This window comes from Notolabrus celidotus, chromosome 4, assembly GCF_009762535.1.
Source record: "Notolabrus celidotus isolate fNotCel1 chromosome 4, fNotCel1.pri, whole genome shotgun sequence".
NCBI lineage: Eukaryota > Metazoa > Chordata > Actinopteri > Labriformes > Labridae > Notolabrus > Notolabrus celidotus.
The window spans coordinates 24,426,564-24,452,967 of record NC_048275.1 but is presented as its reverse complement, the minus strand read 5'-3'; the positions used below and the strand labels follow the sequence as shown (position 1 = coordinate 24,452,967).

General features: G+C 40.5%; 1 long non-coding RNA gene across 4 annotated transcripts; it reads left to right on the top strand.

The window, feature by feature from the left end:
- Positions 1–566: 566 nt before the first annotated feature.
- On the top strand, positions 567–25,119 carry LOC117811703. Of its 4 annotated transcripts, none has more exons than XR_004631051.1 (2): positions 567–802; positions 23,155–25,119. It is a non-coding gene; the product is annotated as an uncharacterized LOC117811703 (long non-coding RNA). The 4 variants fall into 4 exon arrangements; XR_004631053.1 differs by lacking the exon at positions 567–802 and adding an exon at positions 20,604–20,675; XR_004631054.1 differs by lacking the exon at positions 567–802 and adding an exon at positions 22,564–22,611.
- The last annotated feature ends 1,285 nt before the right edge of the window (positions 25,120–26,404 follow it).

Below are 26,404 nucleotides of genomic sequence, written 5' to 3'. Positions count from 1 at the left end.
CCTCACAGCACAAGAAAGACCCAAACTTATTGTCAAAACTGGAAGCATGTTTTTCTGGCTCTCAGTTCACAGTGTGCGGCCGCTAAGTTCCTTCGTAGTGTGCAAATTGTGAACGTTGTTGTCAGACTTCTTTCAGGTATTTTTCCTCTTTCTCTTTCTTGCTCTAAAATGTTTCTTTTTTGTTATTCCAATTACTCACACATCTTGAAAAAAATGAGGATAGTGCAGAGGAAAAATTGCTATTGTCCTTCAACTGCTTTGTACAGGCCAACAGTTATAGACCTTGAATTATGTTGTTCTATTCTCAGTGGTGAGCCTTTCTTAATGTATTATTGAACATTGCTGGGAAAGAAAAAGTTTTTCATGGATAAGGAGAAGTGCAGAAAAAAAATGTCTAAAGTATTTTTGTTATGCATGTTGAAATTCCATGAATATAATGCTCTGACAGGAAAAAACAGGAATCCAGTTTCTGTGGCTGTTGCAGGACTCTACTTGTTTCATCAATCAGTTCATTAAGTCAATGAAGAAAATAAATGGCTTTCCTGGTTTGGTACTAGCCAACCAAGCTTAAGCTGAGGGTGAGTCGCACAAGAATGGCAATTCATTACCAAGAATCGCAATAACTGGATACAATTAAGAATGACAAGGATCCATGTGCTTGCCTTACCAATGAACTCATCCTGCACCATAAGTGAGGCTCTGTACATTCCCAAATCTATACTTCCACATCTGCCATTCTTGTACAACCACCAGCTAGTTCAAGTCCTACCGGTAGACTACTTGAAGGTCTGTGGAAACACAGGTAAGTGTTTTTAATAGACACAAGATTTTAGAAGTTTCAGTATTTGATTTACTGATTGCAGCTAACGTGGAAAGAGAATATCATTAAAAACTTTTACACTAACAACAAAGAATAGAAATCCCCAACCAGCACTTCATCAGGTGAGGCTAATTCAGCATATTCACACAACAGCCATTTCCCATGACATCAAACAAAGGCTGAGAGGTTCAGATGCTGTATGAATGTCTTTGTACTGGGTCTTGGAGTTAAAATTGTTATTAACAGAGGGAATATGACGACTCATTACCATTACACTGGTTCCTGGCTGATTTACAAGTGAAAAGAGGGCAAATCTGAGGGGATGACAGAGTTTCTGACGGTACAACAGTATTTCTCCATTAATTAGCATCTGTTATTACAAAAAAAGCTTTTTGTTTAGCCATTTCTTAGCTTAAGTGGCAAATAGCCAGGAAATGGCAGTGTTGTACAATACTATTGGAAAGGCTAAAGTAAGCTATAGGAAGTGGCTGAATGCTAACATTAGTTGCTGTCTTTGGCAGCAAAAGGGTTAAAATATCCTTTTTTCTTTTTCTTCAGAAAGCTAAATCAAAACTTTTTTTTTGTTTTAACATTTTACAGACTTGCTCTTTAAAGTATCATTGCAGCATTTGAGCTTCCCACCCTGAGCATGTTGTCATATATGGTTAGTTTGGTCGCCTCCATTTATCATCAATGGGCCTCAGTGGAGTCGTACTTTATATCTGTCTGGTACTTTCTTTTTTCCTGACTCTCACCAGAATAATTATATCAAGAGATATTACTAACATGCTCCCAAACTTAACAGTCAACCTAAACTGTATATGTTATTAGTAGGATGGGATTAGATGTGTAAATGTCACAGCTTCAAAGCCATGAATGAGACTCCAGAAAGGACTCTAATAGAGATCCACATCTGCTGGATGAAGTTTGTTTAGTGATTGTCGTGATGCACTGACATCCTCCCCGTAACCATAATAGTTCTGTCAGCATCTCAAAGCAGATCTATTTATATGCTGATGACATTTAGTGACATTCACAGAATATTTGTTGAGATTATTTCAATGCAGCTGAATCATAAATGGTTTTATGAACAATAGGCAATAGGGATGAGCTGTGCTTGTTCTTCAGAGGTCACAGTGCTTTGGATTTGAAAATAATCAGAGTATTTAAAGCACACAGGAGGAATGTTTCTTGTTGTTTTTGGAAACATTTTGAGGAATTTTAGTGTGATAAATGGATATTTAAAGTTCATATTATCTTGTATTAGATCACATGTAGACCTGGCAGTAGGAGTGAGATGCCTGAAAGGGGACATTTTTAAAGACATTTCTAATGCAGGTGTTACATTCATGTCAATGTGGTCTTGAATATATTCAATTCAAAAGATACTACCTTAAAATTGTATGACAATAGAATACACAAGGGATACAAAGTAGTCACATTACATTATTTTTAGCTTATTCACTTAGCATGATCAGCTGTACACATTCATTTGTAATACAGAAGGTATTGTCTTTCAACTATCTGAATGCAGTGTTATCTCCCAGACATGTTTTCATATCAGTGTTGACAGGAATCTTGACACCTCAACTGCACTGTGCAAAACTGTGGCTTTTTAGTCAGTGCCGATCACAGGCCTTGCTGTATCTAGTTATTCACATGTATTCTGAAGTGGGAGGTGATAAAAAAAAAAAAAGCAAAGGCATTGAGCTTCTTTCATATCATTGTTCATTTATATTTTCTTTATTTAGACTCAAAAATCCTTTAGCAGGTGTGCAGTCTTCAGGAAGCAAACAAATCACCTCCAATTGCCCTCTTGTTTCTTTAGGCATTTTAACATCCATAGGCTAAGAAGTAGCTCTCTAATTAGAAACCACTGGTTAAATAATTAATCTACACAGCACAACAGCTCCCTGAAACTGAAGCCAAAACTATTAGAACAGGTCTGGTGAGCCACTGCAGTTTATCTCATAAGTCCCACCTCCTCCATATTAACAGTTGAAACATGAGTCAAACAAGCTTCATGTCATGGTAATTTGATCTCATCATTCTGATTTGTGTGCTAGTGTTACTTTTTTGATAAATGCAGATGCTAAAAAGATGGAGTGTAAGTCATTATATACATTTCTGTTCACAAATGGAGGCTTCTGCAGAATTCTTGAATAGATTAGCAGAGAGGAGGAACGGTGAGACAACACAACAAACACTGATCTTTGCTAAAAACACAAGTGCCCGCTTCAAATCAACACAATACTTTATTCTGTCGTTGACTGTACCAAGCTGACGGATCTTTACCATTTTATCTCTGAGTAACTGCATATGCATGCTTTGGTTTCGTAAATCGGCAAAACATTATTTCTGCGTTTCTACCTGATCACTTATGTGCATACTTAAGCTACAAAGTAGGACACAAACACAATATGTCAGCATCTGTCAAGGCAGTGTTTTGGCTTCATTTTTTTTTTTTACAATGGCAGGAGACAGAGGTGTGTCATCCATGTCATTATACCGTTGTTTCAGACCTGCCACTGCATTGCATTGTTGTTGCTAGCAGCAAAGTTGCTCAAAATTAAGCTTTCAAGCTAACCAAGCCATTTCTAATGCAAGAGACAGGTCAGTCTCGCAAAAACCTGGAAGCGATTCGCTTATCTTTGAGAGAAAATGGGGGCTTATTTTTCCTCATTTCATGCAGTGCTCAGTGGATTTTTATTGTAATACAGAATTGGTGTAAAAACACTGCCTGTTATCACCCTCAAGACTCAGGCTGGTTTGTTTGAAGCAAGAAAAACAACACTCAAAGTACTAAAAACTTAATTACTGCCATAATAAAGAGAGTGCAATGACTGTCTCATCCACAACTCATTACTACTCAAACAAAATTTAATCCAGCAGGAGGATTTCTGATTCTGTACATTTTATATTTATGTACATTTATTTCTTATAACAGTGGAAGGTAAGGGATTAAAAGTGAACCCTTATCAGCTTTGTTCTATACTGACATACTGAACAAAGCACTGGCCAACGCTGACTTATACAGTGCTTAATAATCAAGACAATTCTCTTTGCTAGGGAGGACTGTTTTTAAAGTTATCTTACCTTTGTGTTTGTAATGAAATTGTTATGAGTGGAGATTATAGAAATGAAAACTGAAAAACAGCCACACTGATATCCATAATGAAAATGCTCTACTGCCTCCGGGCGTGAGCCGTTTCTTTTTTGCTTCAGAGTGTCACAAAGAATCTGAAACTGCCATGCCTGTTTATGCTGCTTTTTTTCAAATTGGATTAAAAAAAATGTGTCACAAGTGTTTTTGACAAACCCTCTGAAATTCTAGACACAATGAGGTGTCTGACCATACCTGACACGGACACAATTAAAGCGGTTTGAAAGGCAATCTGCAGGAAGATATTAATTGGAGTGGTGGGATGTTTCACCCAGAATGTTTACTGCTCACAACAAAGACATGCACAAGAACCTGAATCATACAAGAGATAAACAATTTGATCACTGGGTAGAGATTACGCAGTAAATCGTACCAGATGTGTTTGTGTTGTACGGTGAAAGCTCTTCAACTCACTGCTGCACAGCCACCACGGAGCAAACCAGCTGGAGTGACTCATTTATTAGCAGTTTCCCTCTCGTGGGGCGGACTAACTGCAGGCCTGATGCAGAGCTGTGGTCCATCACTTCTGCTTGTCTGAGCTAACTGCAGCCTCTTGGCTCACTTAAAATAAATGCTGCTAATGTGGCAGCAATGCACCATGGAGGAAATAGTTGTAAGAACACGGGAGTACTGATGGGAGTTAGCTTCAGGCTCTGCTGCAGGAACAAACACTATCTGCATGGAAGCTTGAGCTTTGTTTTATTGCCAACCTCTCATGGTTTGATAACAGTTTGTAATGTGTGCGCATGAACTGCATTTCAACCTATTGGCTGACCTCATCCTCAATTAAAGAGATATTCCATACAATATTTAGTCTAGTTAATGCAATAAGCATGAAACCAAACAGACATTAAAAACTCACAGTGTGATGATTTTAAAATGAGATGAAGCTGTTTTTAATATAATGAGTTTATGATAGACAATAAGGGAGCAGATGACATCATTTCTTTCTTTCATTATAAATTAATTATATTTTCCTCTTAATTGTGTTTCAGTTTTTGCATCACCCCTTTCAGATAGTTATTTATTTAAAAGGTGAAAAAAAGAAAAGAAAGATAAACTAGGCCATGCCATGTGACCACAAGCAGACTGTTTTTACTAATATCTATGTATGTAATAAGATCTTATAGCTCTGTTCAAGAGTAACATGGATTTCACTGCTTGTTGTATAACTGTCACACATTGGTCATGGTCCAGAAAGTCTCCTCTGAGGTCTCTGGCTGTGTTACAAAGATGCATCACAGGAGACTTCTTGAGAAATGTGTATTCTGAAAACACACCTGCTGACTGTATCTTTCAAAGAAATTGCACTTGAACATATAAAGACATATCAGGACAATAGTCAATGGTTAGACAAGCAATACCTTCTGCTTATATGTGGGGGTATAAAAAATGTTAATAGCAGCAGATAGTGATAGATCATCTTTCTTATTTGAAAAAAAAGCTAAGTGTCTGGACTGCAGATATAAAAACAATATATTATCACAAAGCAACATTTTCCTTGCATTATGATAACATTCTTGTACACCAAAGACAGCACATATTGTTTTATACTATCTCACATGGTTAAATATTTGATTGAAGTCTGTAATGGTGACCCTGGGTCTGCAAGTTTAGATAAAGAAAATCAATAGCCCTGAGCAACAGTACAGTTTTAAGTGTACGATTATGACACCTCCTGCCAAATCAACCCACAGTGTAACCCCTCCCTTCATCCTGACCAGGCATAAACAGTGGGTGAAGATGTGTGAACAAGCAACTTTGGAATATTTGAGGGGCAAAGCTCCATAAAATGTCAAGAAACGTTCAAGAGTGATTGTGTGAAAGAGGCTTATGTCATGATCACTCATTTCAAGAATATGGCAATTTATGTTTCGGTGTAATTCTCCTGTGGGAGGCTGTTTGGATTGAAAAGATGAATGTACTTACCCCAACAAGTGACCAGCAAAGTCAGGCTTAAAGACAAATTTGTCACATGTATGGGTCCACACTGTAAACCTGGCCTTGCTCTCAGCCCTCAGTGTTCTACTTGCGACAGAGGACAGCATTAAGTGTTTGCTTGCTTTCTTCATTTTTGTTGTCCTCTCCCAAGCTCTGATTTATTTCACTGAACAGCCATTCAGAGTGATTTTTCTCTTGTTATGTTCTGCCACCTGTCAATTTAGAATTCCAAAAGGGCCTGAAGATAAGACAATGTGTTGATGTTTGCATTACATGACTTGTACCCACAAAATTCCCCCTGGATCCTTAACAGGTCTAGCTAAATGACAAAGGGAAAGAGTCTAAAGAAGCTTGGGGAAGAATTCTTAAAAATAATGTTATACAATAATGAACACACTATGTAATAAAATAAAGTACATCGTAAAAGCTACTAAACAAGCATGTACTAGTTATAAAGGTCGTAAACGACTGTATTTGAATGTCTACTGTAAGGTTAGACAAAGATATTAAAACATATTACATATTTCAAGCTTTCTAAATGGCACAATAAACAACATATGTGACTCATGAATATTAACTTCTCCTTACGTATAACTGGCATTCATATTTTCCAAACAAAAATGGCCATGAATAAGCCATTACTGTCAATAATACATAAAGTATAGGTCTATTTAGCCTATTTTTGTATTTTAATCTCTCTGCTGTTTTGAAATTCAGACACTTTCCTCCCCCACCGACCTCCCCCGCATCCAAAAAACCTATTTGAAGTTGCAACTTGCAAAGAAGCGATTCATTTTAGTCATTAAATCAAATGCGCATTATCTCGCGGTACCCAAACAACCATTAATCATCGGGCATAATCTGGACAGGTAATCTCCTCTCCCCCCTCGAACTTGCCTGTGAAAGAGATAAATAAATATATTTACAGCGCCCATTCGGGAGAGAGAAGGCATCCTTGCAAAATGATGTCATTAGCGCTGAACGATAGCTCCCACTACTGCTGTTTGCTGCTGAAAAAACAAGTCGGCGCATTCAATAAGCCGTAGCTCAAGATCAAAATCAATAATAATATTCTTGGGCAAGTGAGTCTAATGGTTGGAGAATACCATCACCTATCAGGTGCCTTCAGGCAGACCCTGCTCCTGTGTGCTAGGGCTAAGGAAATCACTCTGTCAACCTCTCTATGTTTTTTTTTTTTTTTGTAGCCACGCACAGCCAGCAGCGCAAACACAGCAGAAGTAAAGTTTGAGTCCAAATACCTCTCATTACTTTAATACAACTCACAGAAATGATTAGGAGTGAGTCCATATGACTTACTCTTTCTAGTTTCCGAGCAGATTGAAATAATCCCTTATGAAGACGCTTTAGACTTTCAAGCTCAATGAGAGTGGTGTCGGGAAGGAAGACATTCACCTGGATTTTTCTCCTCTCTTTACGTCTTTCATGGTGCCGGCTAATGAGACTGCTGTGAAAGACCAGACGCTTCAGCACAGTAGTTTAGAAAAGTGACACAAAGATACCACTGCTTATTTAAAGCTGCACAAGAACACTTAGCAACTTGGCAGCTTGGCACCATTACTTAAAGCCTGAACTTTAGAACCCTGAAGAAGTTTAACATGATGTCTGCAAACCGCTCTTCATGTGATAGCGTCTTTATTACCCAACATTACATTAACATGAACTTATTTTTTTCATTAATGAGCGTGAACACCTCATGCTGTGTCAGGAGCTTTATTAAATCTATATGTTGTCTTGATACATCATCACTTAATGAGTATTGACACAAAGCTCAATTATGAGTTTCAAATGGCTTCCCACATGAAATCACCTTTGAACCTTCCACATGTCAATGTGAAGGTTTTCATATGCTATATGATCTATCCAGCATGATAAGCTAGTCTGACTGTTTTTTTAAATCTGCAAAAACAGTTGCTTTTGATGTCATGACAGTCTCAAAAACACCAATCTCACAGATGCAGACTTGATTAGCTATCTGACAACTTCGTCAAGTCCAAGGATTGTGATATCTGTTATAGTCTTACTTGAATTCGGATATGTTGATGTGAACTATGGGAAAGTTACTGAGATTTAGAGATAGAGACAGCTGGATTATGTTTTAGTCCCATGTGCACACTATGGGCCTGATCTACTAAGATCCCAAATAACGAGCGCTAATTTGCGCAATCAGTGTTTTGATGGAGTTTATAGAGCAATTTGATGAGGCTAAGTCTGCCACTCTTGCTCTAGCTACTGGGAAGTCGATCACAGTTTGAAACAACCAGGACCAGAAATGTTAGGCGTCACTTGGATGAAGACAGTCTCCTCACTGACGCAGAGAGCAACTTTCGGGTGAACGTTTTTAATGCCTGATATCATCATCCAACTGTCCCAAAGATTCACCAGCTTAAATGGAACTGGGAACATGTTTGAGGACATGTCATATTGTACATTGAGAATGACAGATCTAAGAAAATGGACATACAGTGCATCGTGGACATGTCTGCGGAGCTTAAGGCTCGTCCAAACAGTGGTGAGTAGGCCTAGTTCATATGGATTTTTTGTTTGTATGTGAAGATGTGGGCCGCTGTGCCAATTTTACTAAACTTTATGGCTGTTGATACAGTGACCTACTGTGCTCTCATTAGTTGAAAAAGTTAAAGTGGGTGTCAGAATGATGCGGTCGCTATCCGTGGTGCTGAACGGCTTTGAATTTGCGTTGTTTTATTTTTTTATTTTTTTGTTCTCTTGGTTTGATTGCCTAAAAAATGTAGTAATGCTTGTAAGCCCCGCTGTTGCGGGCATGTTGTAAAGCGATGTTATGATGAGCTTTACAGTGACCGCAGCCATGTGTGCGTAACGCTGTGCCAGTTTGCACCTGCCTTTCAAACGTGCTAAATATAGACGCAAAAACAGCGCTCGCTATCAGGTTCAGGTTTCATAGATCACATTGCGTGTGCTAAATGATTACATTTGCATCTCCACCCCCCAGTATTTTGCGCGTCCTGATGATCTACATGTATTGTGTATATTCATGAAGGCAAACACGCTAAATGGATAGCGAGTGCTATTTTGCTCATTTGAAAGACGCAATCCTCGGTGCACCCGCTTAGTACATCTGCTTTGCGCGCTATCAAGTTTGCACGTGTTTTTATACATGCAAACCTTTAGTAGATCGCGCCCTATGAGGGCAAAGGTGCATGTAGAGTAACAATTAAACCATTTGATGACATGGAACATTTTTTTAGGGGCTTTTTACACAGAAACATTGTAGTGTTTTCACCGCTTATTTACACAGAACAGTGTTTTAGGCGACTGTAAATGCAAACTTTCTAAAACGGGTCACAGAGTGGACTCACCACTCAGCTCACTACGCAGCTCCCCTGAAAACGGTGGCGTCACGGCACTGTTCGCACATGTGTGTTTAGATCCTAATCAAATCCATGCTGGAGCAGGTGGATAATAACAACAACTGCGGAATACTCAGCTGTGTTTGTTCTGCTGGCTCTACTGAGTTTATTAATGCTTATTCAGAAAAAGTTAACAGCTTTCAAGCGTTTGTTCGCCAAAGTCTTCCGGTTAATTTGTCCTCATCACTCTGTTGAAGAACAGCTTCAAGCTTGGGAGCATGGTGTTCTTCAATGGTGTTTAATTACAAAGTTAACCACACAGAATAGAAGCACAAATGCCAACTACTAATCTGGCATGCATATTACAGCGTTTTCAGCAGTTTTTGTGTTGTCATTTAGACAGAGATATTTTTAAACTTAAAGGACAGACTAGTGCTATATTAATGGGGCCGTTCTCATTTAAACAAGGCCTAGGCTAGGACAATGTTGAAAATTGTAATTCTGATGAACACATCTAAGATTTTTGGCAAATGGAACCCGAAAATGAAAAAGTGGAGGCAGTCATCCAAAGAGTCTGGTGGAGACTGCCTGTGACATGATACAGTAGAATAAGCAGGGCTTGGCTGTTAGTGATATGAGTAGGCTGGCATTCAGGACTAGGAACCCAACACCAAACTTTCGGAAAGTGTATAGTACAGAGTGTCTGCAACTTTGACATTAGAAGTTCCTGCTATCACATCAGAATATTTTTTTACAGTAATAATACTTTAGTTACTTTAACACCAAGAAAAACGTCATCATCATACCACTCTAGTTTACAAAGATGCAAATTCCGCTATTTTTAAGTCAACCTGAATTGCCCTTCACATCTATTTTATACACAGAATGGTTCAGTAGAATTACTGTCAAAAACAACGAATTGTCAAATTACTGAAAGAAAGAACAAAACATACAGAAAACAAATAAAAGTAATAACAATTAAATGAAATGCATAATGCAGGCCCCGTAATAATGACTTAATTGCAAACATGTAAAAGTATTTTTTAAATTGGAGCTAAAAATTGTTGACAGGTGGGATTTGATTGAGGAAAGAAGGCTATTCCATTGTCAAGGGACCTTGATTGCAAAATCATCACTTCTAAGTGTGTCTGCCTTCAGCAGCTTGTAAGGTGTCAAACCAGGGGTTATTTGGGATTCTGAATTCATTGCAAACATTTATTTTGCACTGAAACCACTCCTTGGTGGAAAAAAGGCCACGCCTACTTTTACACATACATTCAAAAGTATTTGTTTATTTCAATATCTCAAATATAGTTACAAAATAATAATGTCAAAAAACAATACAGTCAAATATCTCAAGAGTCTTGGTCTTATCCAGACTCTACATCATCATGGATGGGGTTTTAGCATGCACTGCCTGTACAACTTCTGCATGCTGATATACAGTACACTTCACAAGATTCATCTTGCAACTGCATGGTTGTTGCAGCCCCCTTCACAAATACAACTTGTGAATTGGATGAGCTCCTTTAAGAGCCACTGGATCTAGTGTTGGAACTGGCTAATAACTGGAACTCCTTCAATTCATCTGTTGAATCTGCAAAGAGAGGCAGATACCATTCCCTGAAACCAATCATAAGCCTGGCAGCTTCATTTTTGGACTAGTTGCAGGCAAAACAGGGATGAGTGGCTGATCCCAGTGTAAAGAGAGTTGCAAAATCAGGAAGAGATAAAAAAATGGATTACTTTTTATGAGTCATAGAATGAGAATATGGGTTTTAATTTTGAGTGTTTTCTGCATAACTGTAGTATGAGACGTTACACTCACCTATAATTTTACTAAACAGGAACATGTGGATAAAAAATAAATTGGGGCCAAGGATGGAGCCTTGAGGGACCCCACAGGACAGGTTTTTTGAAAAAAAAAAAAAAAAAGTGGAGTGGCCCATGTGCAGGGGACATTCAGCTTTTTAATTGAAATCGAATCAATTTAATTGATCAATCAATCAGAGCAGTGCCACCAACACAAGCCGCGGTTAACTAAAGAGGAATGACACTTTTGAATGCAGCACTGAAGTCCAGTAAAATCAAGACAGCACAGTTGACTCAATTAAACAATGTTCTCATGTGGGAGACTTTTTCATGCAGAGCTTTTGCTTCTTAGAGAGGCACACGCTGTGAAATACTTCATTTATTTTGCTGTATTTCTCAGATGGGAAAAGATAATTCATTTTTAATGTATCCTGGTAATTTAGGCTGACAGGACACTTTTATTTCACTTTGAATGTTTGTGCAGTTTAAATGAAAACACTGCACATTCAGTGTTTTTAAAAGCCAAAAGACTTTAAGCAAAGTCGAGTCAGGTTGAAATTAAACTGGTCCCCAGATACACATGAAACTTAACTAAATGCATGCATTCTCACACAAAACAAAACACACACATTACATTCTATCTCACTGTCGGGGCAGCAGCCTCAGCCAGAGCATCTGTACTTCATTTTAAACCACAGAGGAGAGTCATGCTGCCCTCACATCATGGAGGGTCAGTGGCAGAAGTCTGCTGGGCTTTGAGCCTGGAGCTGAGCTGTACCCCCTTTTTCACATCTTTGTCTTCTCCTTGTTACTTTCTTTATGCTCAGAACTTGAGTGCCTCTTCCTGATAACTGCTCCCTACCTTTACATCAAATGTAATGCCCTGTCATTTCAGATCCTGCCTCTTCACAAGGAAAATAAAAAAGAAAGAAAGGTCATTATCCAAATTCTGCTTCAGAGGCAACCTTTGGTGCCACTTCTATCAAACTATTTGAGGAAACATGGCAAGTCCAAACATAACCTTTTTTTTATCTGTATTGTTTTGATTTTGTAGAGAAAATGATTTTACATAATAATACAAAGCAAGCAAAAACACAATGAAATGTTTTAAATACTGTTTTTTATTTTACATTATGCTATATTACAAGGCCAGCCCCTAATGAGTGAATCTGCTTTGCTTCAGTAGGTTTGACCTGCCCTCTCTTTGTTATTTGTCAAATAAGATGAGCTTTTGTTCAGCTAAATGCTGCTACATGGCAAAGACATGTTTTTAAAAGCAAAAAACTAATTTGCATAATCTAATAAAAGTTCAAATTTTGTATACAGAATGGCACATCTTCTCATTAAGTGTAAATACAGGGAAAGTTGTTTGCTGAATATTGTGCTAATACAAGAGTGAAAAACAGGGGAGTTTGCAACAGGGTCGTGACAGGCCCAATGACCCTTATTTTTCTTTCCTCTCTCTTACCCTACAATAACCCTGTGTTCCTGTCATTCACAACATACCCTCCCTGCTTCCCTGCACACCAGTATTCACTTTCTCGTTAACTCCTGCAGTAAACACACCAGCCTTTTCACCCCCAGTCTGCTGCTGCTGGCATGTTTCTCTGCCTGGTGCCCTTCTGTCCTTTTGTTGCTTCCTTAAAGGACAAGTTTGCCTTTTTGTTCTGCTCTTCCTGACATCTATCCCTGTTGGTTTCTGGCAGTGAGTAAAGCTGAATATTTCACTGCTGTTACAGCCTTAATGATACTTTATGATCTGTTCCACCACAGATCCTCATATGATCATATGCTTCAACAGTGTGCAGCTCTCTGTGATCACTCCTCTCTTTCATAAAAGGTTTTTTTTCCCCTTGAATTTCAAATTTGGTTCCATCAGTCTCATCCTTTTCCTGACAATAGCAATTATAATTTTGTCTGTTTAACAAAATCCAGTTAATGTCAGAGTGGTGTCTTTATGAAGTGAAAATTCATTGCAAAATCTTCAGTGAAATTAAGTTAATCCTTTAGCTTTTCATGAGTCACAGCACTGGGTCCAAGGATAGAGGATGTCTGTACAGATTGTTAAGTCCTCTAGGACTACTATAAGGCATACACTGTTGAATTTAAGCTGTTTCTCACCTGATTTCTTAGTCATATGACGTATTGAAGTCTGGTTGAATTTCAGCTCAATTGCAGGAAGAGGGCACAGGAGCCAATCACCGTCCTTCAGCTGCTCTTGGTCAGCTGAACTTCTGGTGTGTTAGACTTAAATACACAGACATTTAGAAATTTAGCATCACCCCAAACTTTTTAGAATACATACAACTACAATCTATAGTGAACCCAATCCTAAATAGCATTGTTAACTCGCCGGATGACCCCATTCCAATTGACAGAATCTTAAATATCTTAAGCAAAAAAAAGAGCATGTCAAAAATATACGCAATCTTAAACCAGTCCGACACCTCGGTGTCATTACCGAAATCAAAATGGGAGTCAAATCTCTCAATAACAACAAACCGTGACTTCTGGAATCAAATCTGTATATACACCTTCGATAAAAGCGTCAGCAAAAACTTACAACTTATCCAGTATAAAACCATCCATAGGACACACTACGCTGTGGCAAAATTACACAAAATGGGATTGTCAGAAACAGACAAATGCACCAACTGTATTCAAGATACAACAGACACATATCTCCATGCATTTTGGACCTGCACACCGGTCCGCCAATTCTGGCAACAAGTCATCGACAGATTGTCAACCATGCTCAACTGCAACATCCAGCTGTGCCCAACAACTTGCATCCTTGGCGACATATCGGAAATAACACAACATAATGAACATTCCACCATTCTCTTAACAGCCCTAATCATAACAAAGAAGACTATCCTCTTAAATTGGAAATCAAAGAGAAATCTTAACATTAAGATATGGGAGAATCTACTAATGGACCGAATATAAATAGAAAAATGTTGTGCGACAGTTAATAATACACTGGACTCCTTTGAAAGCAGCTGGCTACCAATCATCACTAAATTAACAAGCTTTAACTGACTGATCTCCAAACAACCACAAAAAAAAAAAGTAGACTGCCAAATATTTTCATGACTTCAGTTTTCCCATATACTTCTCTCCAACCTATTGACTTACACCCACATTCACAAACACATGGACACACTCTTACCAGGATTCATCACATACACATAGTCACAAACCACACACATACACGTTTATATGCTCACACCCGTACACATATACAGGTGCTTTAAAGGGGCCTGGCACGAGTGGTCGGCCCCACGCCCGGTGTGGTTGGGGCATTGGGTTTGGTTGGGCCCTTTGAGGTGTGGGTGGCTGGGGTCTGTGGTTGGGCTCGGGGCCTTTTGACGGGGGGCTGGCGGTGCCTGCCGGGTGCCTGCGCGGCCTCTGGTGCTACTGGTGGGGGAGGTGGGGGGGTTGTGGGGTCTGATCCTGGGTTCCCCCTCTGGGCGCTTCTGCGCTCTGTCCCTGTGGCTGCCTGGGGCGGGGCCTGGGGGGCCTCCTGGGTCCTGGGGGTTCGGTATGGGGGGCGGGCGGGTTGGGCGGGCGGTGTCCTGGGCTGGGGTTGGCCGGCTGGCGTGGTGGTGGGGGGGAAGGTGGTGGGGGCAGGGGAAGGGTCCATTCATTGGCCTGCCTTTCCCTTCTGGTCTCCCCTGTTGGTTTTGGCCCTCCTCTAGCCGGCTGCACCTACTCTGCCCGTGCCCGTGCAGCCTGCGGCGGGGGTTGGATTGGGGCATCACGTGGTGCTGGGTTCCCCTCCCTGGCTGTGGGCTCCCTACCTCCCTGTGGGATACTGGGGGGAATCTCGGGTCGGGTACTACGCCCTGCCGTGCGGCTGTGGACCTTGTCCACCGCAGGGTGGGGCTGGGGGGGTTGGGGACTGCTGGAGTGCCACCGTCCTAGGGCCCCCTGAAGTGGGCATGCGGCAGGCGGGCCCTGCCTCTTTTAACACACTACACTAGAACAGTTGGACAAAAAAAGACAATAGGGTTGGGAGTGCTGGATGGGTGGGTGGGTTTTATACAGGGGAGAGGGGCAGATGATGGTGCATTAGTGCACTGAGGCTCTCCCCCCCTCTCCCGCCTCCCTTCCACCCCCCCTATTTTAATGCACCACACTAGATACTGATATAGGTAAAGACATGGGGTTGGGGGTGTGGGTTGGGTGGACGGGTTTTATACGGGGGGGCAGATCGTGGTGCAGTAGTGCGCTACGGCACTCCACCATCTCTCCCGCCCCCCCTTCCACACCCCCTATTTTAATGCACCTCACCAGATACTGATATAGGTAAAGACATAGGGTTGGGGGTGTGGGTTGGGTGGGCGGGTTGTGGTGCAGTGGTTCACTACGGCTCTCCCCCCTCTCTCCCACCTCCCTTCCACCCCCCTCTATTTTAATGCACCTCACTAGATACTGATATAGGTAAAGACTAGGGGTGCAATGATACTCAAAATCCACAGTTCGGTTCGGTTCGATACGTTTTTGTCACGGTTCGATACGTTTTCGATACAGAAAAAGAGAAATTTCCATGCCTTTTTTTTTTACTTGTAGTTTATTGAAATTTCCAACATTAAAATTGCGTATCGTTCAGTTCATAGGACGTACCGAACCGTGACCACTCTATCGAACGGTTCGATACAGATACACGTATTGTTGCACCCCTAGTAAAGACATAGGGTTGGGGGGGCGGGTTTTATACGGGGGGGGGGGCGGATTGTGGTGCAGTAGTGCGCTACGGCTCTCCACCCTCTCTCCCGCCCCCCCTTCCACCCCCCCTATTTTAATCCACCTCGCTAGCAAACATACATACAAAATAAAATAAATAAAATTCAAATTATGTGACAAACACAGATCAGGTGTGGCGGGGCCTTAGTGTATGGCTCGGCCCTACTCATTGGGGGTCCATCGGGGCTGGGTGGGTGGCTGGTGTCCCTGTCACCCTCCGTCCCTCTGCTGTCCCCTCCGCTGCGGGGCCCGGTCCGCGGTCGCCCTCGGGGCCGGGTTTCCCGAGGGTTCCCTCGTGGTCCTCTTTGGGGGTTGGGGTGGCGCACTGCTGGGGGTGTGTTACTACGGCATCCATTGGGGTGTCCCTCCATGCCCCCGCAGCCTGGTCCATCGGTCGCGGGGTGCGGGTGGAGGGCGGGTGGGGGGCGTGGCTGGGGGGAGTGGTCGGGCCGGCTGGGAGGGACGGGGGGATTGGCCCTGCCCCCCCAGCCCTCCCCCCGCTCCAGCGCGCCGGTTGGCGGGCTCTGGTCCGGGTCTTGCCCGGCTGCCTGGCTGTCTGCTCCTGGTGCTGGGCCCCTTCGGCCCTGGTGGCTCCTTTGGCTCTGTCTTGGGGGGCTGTGGGGGCGGTGTTGTGGAGGTGTTCCTTTGGGGGCTGCGGGATCTCTCCCCCCTCGCCCCCCTTTCCTCCTGCTGGGTGACCTGGGGACGCCCTGGCTGCCCCGGCGGTACCTGTTTGCTTCCAGTCTGGGTCCTTGGCTTGTCCCCTGGCCTGGGTCTCCCGCGGCGCGTCGGGTCCTTCGGCCTGACTGCTCTCGCGGCCCGGATGCTGGGCTGAACCACTCGGCTGATCTGACCCAAGTGGTATCATCTGCACCAGTGGTGGTCTTGTTACACAAATAGAACACAGCACGGCGGCAACCCTCTGCGACCCAAGCTTCAGTAATGATTGTGGATACTAAGGGTTGCTTAATCATTAGTATCACCGCACAGAGTTTTTTGGCGTCATGGTGAGATGGTCCCTCTCCATCTAAGTGTCTTAGGTTTCTCTCTCCTTCTCTTTCCCTGTCCCTTTGTATATCTTTGTGTAATCTTTCTTTTACTTTCTTTTATTTATTTTTTTTGGTCCACCTAGGTGTGCACGCCCTCTTTTACAGAACATGATATTAGCTGTCAATAAAAGATAGGCCAGAGTTCTAAGAGGGATGGTGATGGTCGCATGCACACAGTCACAAGCACAGAAGAAAAATGTTTTCTTTCTTTTCTTTTGCTGCAAGAATAAATTGCATTAATATTTGACAGTTTGTGACAAACATGACACAAACCAGAAATATATATGCAGACAAGAGGAAAAGAGAAAAAAGAAGAGAAAGAAAAGAAGAAAAAAAAAAAAAAAAAAAGGAAATACACAGACATACCCATTCATCAGCCTTAACATTATTTGCAATCTAATGCAATCAAAAAAAAAAGCTCTTCCCAAAAAGTCTACTTGTACTTACTTACACACTTGCCTGTTTGTAAACGCTCTGTCCTGATTTATCACATACAATGTGAGAACATAATTCATTATTTTTATGTGTTTTAAAATGATTCACTTATGAGTTGGTATTCCACCACAACATTGTCTGAATTTCAGTGAATGTGAGGCCTAACTTTTTCAGGAAATTGATATGCTGTAAGGTACTTCATTATTTCTAGGGATAATTAATCAGCTGAAAAACTACATTTAAAAAGTATGACATCACAGTCAATACTACCCATTAAAAAGTCTGGTTGTAGCCAGGTCATGCCAGATTATTTTGCAACCCTTCTCTTATAGAGTGTCAACATATTATAGCACACAATGACAAACTAGTAATATACATGTTTATGTACAACCCAAATTCCATAAAGTTGGGATGCTGTGTAAAATGTTAATAAAAACTCAATGTTGGGTGTTTTAAATCATTTAAACTCTATATTTAATTTAAACATATAATATAGAGGGCATATAGGGACATGTTTACCATTGTGTTGCATCACCTCATCTTTTAACAACTGTGAACATTTGTGAACCCAAAGAAGGGAATAGTGGTTGATGTGTGTAAAATAATTTGTATTGATGGGCATTTGATGATAAAGGTTGACAAATGCAGGTTCATACTAATCATACATCACAGGGGCTTTTTGTCCTCGAAGGCCACTGTCGCTTCACCAACAAAAAGGATGAGCAAGGGAGTTTTTCGGTCTCAAATCCGACCGCTAGATATCACCAAATATTCCCATTTCTTCACACTAAACCTTTAAGCATTATCACTGCAAAGTTTCAGATCATTAGCTTGCTAACAGAAGCATTTGCCTCGAGGCATTGCCCTGCTGAAGAACAGCCTCTCAGGGCCATAAGTGTGGCTGTAGGCTCTTATTGTCTCATTAAATATGCAGCCATGAGCATAATTAATGTTCTCAAGTAACTTGTTTTTGTCCCTGAGGTCATCTCGGCCAACAAGAGCTTTGTGTTTTCAAAGATTTATCTAATTAAAATAAGCATGTCCATTGATAAAAGGAAGCACAAACTGAACAGAACACATAGACGTCAATCCAAAGAACTATGTTCAAATATGTGTTGAGCAATTAAAGCTTGGCATTGAACTGAAGTAAAGCCAGAAGGAAAGAGAGTCTTGAATCACTTAACAGCATTCTGTCTGGCTTGTTTACCGATCTATGGGAAGGAACTTGTCAGGGTTGATGGATTATTACAATTACCAAATCTATCAGAGTGCGTTTCGACTAAGTCTCCCACTTTAACTGAGTTTGTTTATATTTGAGACAAGCTTTGTGATAAACCAATGCATCAAAAGTTGCTTTAGAGCTCGGATTCTCAGACTGTCATAGCCTCCTCATTCATTCCAAATGCTTTCAGCCCTCAAGAAGCCTGATTTATTGTGAATTGTTTGGAGTTTTTGGAACTTGAGTGATTCAGGGAGGCTTTACTTTTTAACGTGTAGTCTCTTAAATTAAGTGTCTGCTGCTTTTTCTGCCTTTTTGTTTTTGGTTTCCAAAATCAAACTCAAGGTTCAAGATTTGAAGCCTGTCCTTCTGATTCTGACTTTATGGCTGCCGCTTTGACATCCCCTCTATTGTGTTTTCTCTTTTACGTCTCCATGCGAAGCCGCCACTCTCCCAAAGCGCTCAGACAGTGACATTGTCAGGGATCTCCAGGGATCTTAGCGGATTAGCATCATGACCTCTTGTGTGTCTTTGATTCCTTCTTTCCTCTGCTTGCATTTCCTTCCTCCTAACAGCTCCATCAATCTTTTTTCCTGTGTTCTCCCTTCCCCTCTCATCGACTCCTCTCTTCAGCCTTCCCCCTGTGCTCCCCCCCATTCCCTCACATCCTTTCCTCACTTCATTTAGAAATTTCCCATTGCCCCTATTCCCTCCTCTTGGGGAGTGGTGCTTCTCGGGAGCTTAGAAAATCCCATAAAACATTGTTTCTTATAAAATAGTAAACAGGCTTTCCATTCCTGAAGCGGCAACTGGGAGGATTTGAAAACCCAGGCTAATACCAGTCAGAGGACACTTCGTTATGGGACAGGATGTTCAAAAGACTGCTGGAGAATCATAAATCATTGAAAGAAACTTTGAGTTGACGGGGCAGATTGGTGGGAAAAAAATCAATATTATTACAAGGCAATTTGAAGAGATGCTATTTGCACCAAGAGGCAAAAACATGACGTTCTGTTAAAAGGCCCTCGGTGTTGAGCTCAGCCGTGTACTGTGGTCACATTCTGTTTAAAAGAGAATGAGAAACCAAGCTGCAGGCAAGGCTGTGAAAGTTTAAATGAAAGAAACTATTAAACTGAGTCAATATCACTTCCAGAGCTGTTTTTTTTAATAATCATTTCATTCTCCCACTTTTTCATAAACAGCATCTGTTTTTTCTCTCACTCTCTTTTCCTTTTTTTTATTCATTTAAAACTGAACTCCCATTTCTGTAAGATGAAGTCATGGGTTTGTTTTTTCTTTTCCTTTAACTACAAAATTCCCCAGCAAGGCGTAAAAGTCTCTCCATCAAAAACAGGAAAAATCAGCTATGACCACTTTGGTGCACATTTCAAATGGTTAAGCACAATGTGAATTAAAGCCACTATCACTCTCAGAGAACTCCTAGTGTACTGTATGTTAAAAAAAGGAAATATATATATTAGATAATGATCTTTAAAAGTTTCCAGTCAATCTCTTGGAAGCGATCACAGTAAGTTTTCTCTGTTACATTTTTTAGATGTCTGTTTGGACTCGCCACGTTCAGACATTACAATTTGTGACACCATTAGTTTAGCTGCTATACACTTGTTTAAAGTCTCTGCTGCAATGATAACCCGTATTTTAAAACTGGCATCATTGCTCTGTCTCAGTTGATGAAAACCTTGGCCCACTATTGTATCGCATTGTTGCGGACAACCACTGTGTCTCTCCCCCTTTCATCCTCTCGGCACTGGTTGTGAGTGATGGCTGGCCTCAGTCATGAGGGGTACACTCGATTTACAAGTCTAGACCCCAAATATGAGACGATTCCACTTTTTTAGATGTACGTCAAGGAGAAAAAAACACCTTACTCACAGGGAAAAGTTACTCTGTGACAGCAAGTTTGACTAAATTCACATTACTTATCAAAGCCTGCACTTAGTGTCTATAGCATGACATGTCTGGACTATCTTTTTGCCACTTCCAGTGACATGAGGTTGACTATTTAATAAGTTCAATGAACTGTAAGCAAGTATAGAAGACAGGATTTCTCAGATGAGCTCCAACCACATCAGCATCCATTTCAACTGCTGAGGGCCTGTGCATCTGTTTGCTGTTGGAGGTACCATTTCATATAATCTAATAATTCACTCCTCAGCTGAAATCTGGTTAATTACATTGGACACAAAACACACACTTTTCTATGGTTGTAGTGTAGCAAACATTTTGTCATGATGTAGAAATCACATCACAATGTACATCTGACCAGTCTGTCCACAAGATTAGACAAGCAATCAACTTTTGAAATGTATCTCTGATGCTGGATTGGACACTGATGGGCTTCAGCGACTGCTCTCAAGCTGATTGTTTTTAATTGCAAGATGAGTGTCAAGGGATTTGTGATACTAACATGAAGTAGCCTCTTTGCATTGACTTGAGTAATTGTTCTGTGCTTCACTTCACCAAACATAACTTAATATCCATTAGATGTAGGTTCTGAAATGAGTAAAGTTGAAAACTTTCTTCATGGGGTTGTATCTGGTAAAAGCCAAACATACTTTTTAATATTTTTAGCTACTTTATTTGAGAGGGGCATTACATAATCCCTTTATTTCGCTCCATTTGACTAAAAGCAGCATTTTTATCTGTGGTTGCTGGTTAAGGGCTGTGCAGTCTGAGGCTGTGAAAGATTTAATAGTCACATAAAGTTGCAGTAAATTGAAACATTGAGCCTTGAAACAAACACCTTAAAACATCACTGTCTCAAAGCAAAGTACACAAAGTACTCTCTACATTCATTCAATAACAGCAGTCTATGTATACAAGTTTATTAACAACAGTCAAATGTTAATTCATTTTTGGCCGCTTTGGTCATTTCAAAAAAACTTAGACTGGATTTAAGTTTTTTTTGTTTTTGTTCTTGTTTTGTTTTTTTCTTTGCCATGTTATTCCAAACTAGTTTGGTAATTTCAGGCCGAAAATTGCAGAGACAATTAAAATGATTGATGAGTGAAAGTTGCGGGGGATGTTTGACATTGTGCTAAACATGGACATTACCAGATATCGTACTGTAAAATCTTGAATATGTTGCACGGGTATAAAAGACCTTGCCAGCTACCCATGCAGTAATTGAGCTCAGCCTACAGTAGTATTGATAGTTGTGAGGTACGGACAGACCTACTGCCAAGACAAACACCACCCCCCTTCGCTAGTGTCTTGTCTTAATTTGAGGAGTTATATCAATAAAACACTCCAGACTCCAAAAGCTGTATTTACTTGATAATAAACCACTGTTATCTTTAGATGGTTTTGACCAAATGAGAGCTGACAGCTGTTAAAAAGTGGTGCCACAAGACTGACCACCTTGCTATGGACTCGGCATGCTTTATACTAAATTGAAGCAGTGCTTGCTTCTAAGAGCCCCATCTTCTGAATTATCGTTACGTAGAGTTACCGTAACACAATGGAATACCTTTCTCTGCATTTTATACTGGTAGACTGGTCGCATGCTGTGTGTATAAGACACAGCACATTTTAGATGACAAAAAAGTATTCAAAGTGCATCTTGGAGCACAACTACTAAAACATTTTAGGGGTCCCCCTGATGACTGACTGCGGTATACAGTAGGTCTGAAAGCCAGCCCCCCTCATTATGTCAGATGGAACATGGTCAAACTAGAAAACTAAAATACGTGTCAAATTAAGTTTCCTCTAACATGCTTTCTATTGTGACAGTAACTTGCACTCATGTTAATTTATGTTTAAGTGTTCTATTTTCTGAGAAGTGTAGTTTTAATTGGCTATGTGACATTAAAACGAGGGGATGTGATGTCATTATTGGCAGCTCTGTTGACAAATGCCAGCTCCTGCAGCGTTCTCCACCAGATTAGCAGAGTAGAGGATGCTGCAGGAGCCAGCATTTGTCACTCAATGAACTAATGAACACTAGCACAAGAGTCATTGAACTTCCTATAGCCGTGAGTGTCTGCTTTAAATCAATACAAGAATCTGTTCTTCTGTGGACTGTATAGACCTGAGGGATCTTTGTCATTTTATCGGTAAGTTAAATGTGTCCTTTTGTTAGTGGAAGGGGTGTGACGTCTGGTTCCACCAGCCAGATCACGCCTGTGCATGTCTTGGTTTCAAATGAGTGTATTTTGGCCTGACTTCTTACAATGGGAGGGACATGGAGGCATGCTGTCCATATTAACGTACAGTCAGTGGTCTGATCTTTATTGATTTTTTCATAAAAATTGTTTTATCATTTTGTGCCAGACGTAAAAAGGATAACTTAAATAAATTAGATTTACTGTATCCCTATTATCATAACCCAGAGACAATATTAATTGATTGATAGCTAATCTTATTTAAACCTTTAATCAGGGAGGAGTTCAATGGACATAAACACTGTATGTTTCTTTCCTGACTAGTTTCTGAACAGTGTTGTAGCTTCCACCGTTAAGTCAAACTGGCAGTGATCTCACACAGTCATTTAGATCAGCTCACAGGAAGTGCAGTGAGCTAGCGTGATGGCTCTGCACTGCCAGGATTTTGTTTTTCTATCCGCCTTTGCATATTTTTCCTCTTTCCAAATCATTTAGGAGTCCAAACAGAGGCAGGAGACGATGGAGGAGGCAGGGATGTCAGTGACAGCTCTGCGACGGAAAAAGCTCCTGTGGCGTAAACATGCCGGAGAGCCGCTCTGTCAACATGCCGGACGGGCGACAGGAAACTTCTACTCTGAAGAAGATGACTCGTACTGCCCAGGGGGGCTTTGGCAGACGGTGTACTAGAGACTAGTGAGACCCTCTGAGTCAGCAGTGTGACATCACGTTGACATCACAGCGTGATGACAGGTCTCATGAAACTGTGCCCCATGAGATCACACAAACATCCAAGCTGTCAACAGGAGCAACAGAACTATACTTTCTCAACTTTAAAGGTATTGCACTGTCAAAATGTGCTTGTATACAAGTATAAATATCCAACAGTAAACTAAAGCAAGAAAAAGCATGATACTGTATCATTTAGATGGTGATGATTTTTTTCTTTTTGCACACCCAGAATGTAAAATAGCCCAAACCAGATGCACCACAAAGTCACCTTACCAAATCTGAAGCTACCGTATGTAACATTTTTGGAGATGTGTGGAAATATGCCAAGAAACATTTGAACTCAAACAGACATTGACTTAACTTCCATACTTCTGGGATGAGAACCCTCATCATAAAAGCTGGTCTGACAAATAATGATTGATGAAAAGAAACATTAAACTTTGATTTAACCTGCCTTTAAAGACAAGGCACAGTACCAGTTTGTTTTGGACCAGATGCTGTTGGCTTTGAAGCACTAAAATGAACTGATGTAAGATACAACCAACATGTTTGAAGATGCCTTTCCATTCCTTAGTTCAGGTGTTTGCATCATGTTTGACCTGCCATTCACCGGATCAATACTGACTTTTTTTTCTTCTTCTCTGATTCAAAGTTTTTCTTCATAACAAGCCATGTTTCTGGGAAATTTTACAGTATGTCTTGTTTCATTGGTTCATTAGTCCTGATGCGGAATACTGCCTGATTTTGTTCACATTTACTTATAGTGAATTTTTGAAGCTAGATTTTTGTACTATACAAAAGGTGGAGTTGTGAAGTGGGTTTACACAGAGGTCCAACCACTGATGGGTGATTAAAATTAATCACTTTCACTGCTCATGATTCAAAGATTCAAGGAATGTTGCCTTTAAGGTTAACCCTAAATAATGCAAGTTCAAAGGCTTTCAATAACAGGTGGTGGCTCACTCATTTTTCTTACATTTAGATTGTTAGGATTAAATTTAGCAGATGCTTTATACAAAGGGATGTACATCTGAGAGTGAGAACAACAAAAGCAAGAATATTTTTCTTAATTTATAAGGGAATTATTCTGTAATTGTTTAATTGCTTGTTCACAGAGGTGGGCACAGTTAATCATTTTTTAAAACTATTAACCACTAAACCATTTGCAAAGACATTATATTTGATAACACTTAATGTGTTAATTTGTTTATAACTACAAACATTAATCCTTTAAAAATTAATGGAAGTTGAACTGGTGCCACTTAGTGACGTGGAGTTTTAAAACCTTTAACATTTTCTCTCCTCTCAGTTGTATTACATGATACAGGTATTTGTGGAAGTGAAGTCAGGTAACGCAAACATGACGATATTAAAGAAAACCAAATTTAACAGCAGACTTCTTAAGGTCAATTAAGATAGGAACTGGAGCACACTGATTAGGTTGCACTATCTAAATGTATCAGTGATCAACTTCATCTGAGTCATTGTGGACATAGAAAACAAGCAAACACATTACAAAACACTGTTGTCAACACTGGACAGGTGTAAAAAAAAAAGTGTAAATAGTTGAGAGAATTTCTGATCAGCTTGATAATTGAGCCCATGTGTGAGCTGCTATATCTCCAAATGCTACGCCTCATGCACACAGAAAAAGATACCAACTACTGCATCCATCAAGTGTTAAAAAACATGAAGAATAAGGTAAAAATAAATCCAACTTTGTCAAAAGTGTGAATTCTTGCCTCTCTGCAGAGCAGTGAGTTGATAATTTCACCACCTCAAGGACGTGTTGTTGTGTTTTTCTCAGCTCTGAACTTTAATTATGCTGCAGAACCATGGTGAGCCTGTCTGTGCATAATGCAGAGATAAAGAATAATCCATCCAAAACCTTTGACTCACAATATGTAATTTCTGCCTCAATCAAAACCATAACAAAAGATGAACTTTGATGAAGTCATGTAGTACTTCAGGATCATAGGAGTGCTTGTCTCTGTTAAATTGTTTATCAATATTTACTCTGGTTTAACCTCTACTCTTTTCCAATACATATTTTTATTTACCCATATATTTTGCAATCCTTAGACAGCTTTGGCGACAGAAACTAGCAATGAAAAATAACAGTGATGCACGAGCTCAACATACAATAGTTAAGAGTTCAACAACTTCTTTCCTCCCCTCCTCTGTCATGTCATCTGGTGGTTCCTGTGATCATTCAGGCAAGGTATTAACATGCATCCAGGGTGATCAGCTCATAAGTGCAGAGTTCAAAGTGCTCAGACTTTGTATTACCATGTGCATCTACATACGGTCTCCTGTGGCCACTTGAGGTTGGCTCTCACCTTCCCACTCTGTATGCAAATAAACGCAAAGCCCTATTTACCTTCATTAGGCTTTAAAAAACATCAAATTAAAAGAAATCACACTTGTAGCATAAAGAGGGGGGGAGCTGTGGTCATGTGGATCAAGAAGGAAAGGGGTGATAACAGAGTGAAGTGATGATGCCAAAACTGAGCATGAAGCCTGATTATCAGTGAAATATAAGAACTAAACTGCAAACAAAAGAATCTCTGCTAACAAGGAAAAACAGGCTAAGTTATAAATCGTCTCTATCCTTACCTCGCTGCATTATTATAAACAATGATGAACTGCTCATGGATCTCATGTCCATAACATATCCATAAAACGTGGTGACATAAATCATAAAGGACAGATTGTGTGGGACAGAGCATAACAAATGAAGAGACAGACTGCACTTTGACACATAAACTACATATTCATGGGCTTAGATTGACAAGAAGTAATTTTAAAATGAGCTTTTTATAAGTCACAGTTGAGAAATATTCAATCAGTTAGATAAAAGAAGCTGCTGGTCTGTTACTTTGCATGATCATTGCCGTTGGAGACTAGGCAGCACTTAATGTGGCTTAGGACACGAGTATTTATACTGCCAGACCAATGTGGACCAATGTGTCCAAGACCATCTTAATATGTGGCCTGAGTGATCGGATCTCAATTT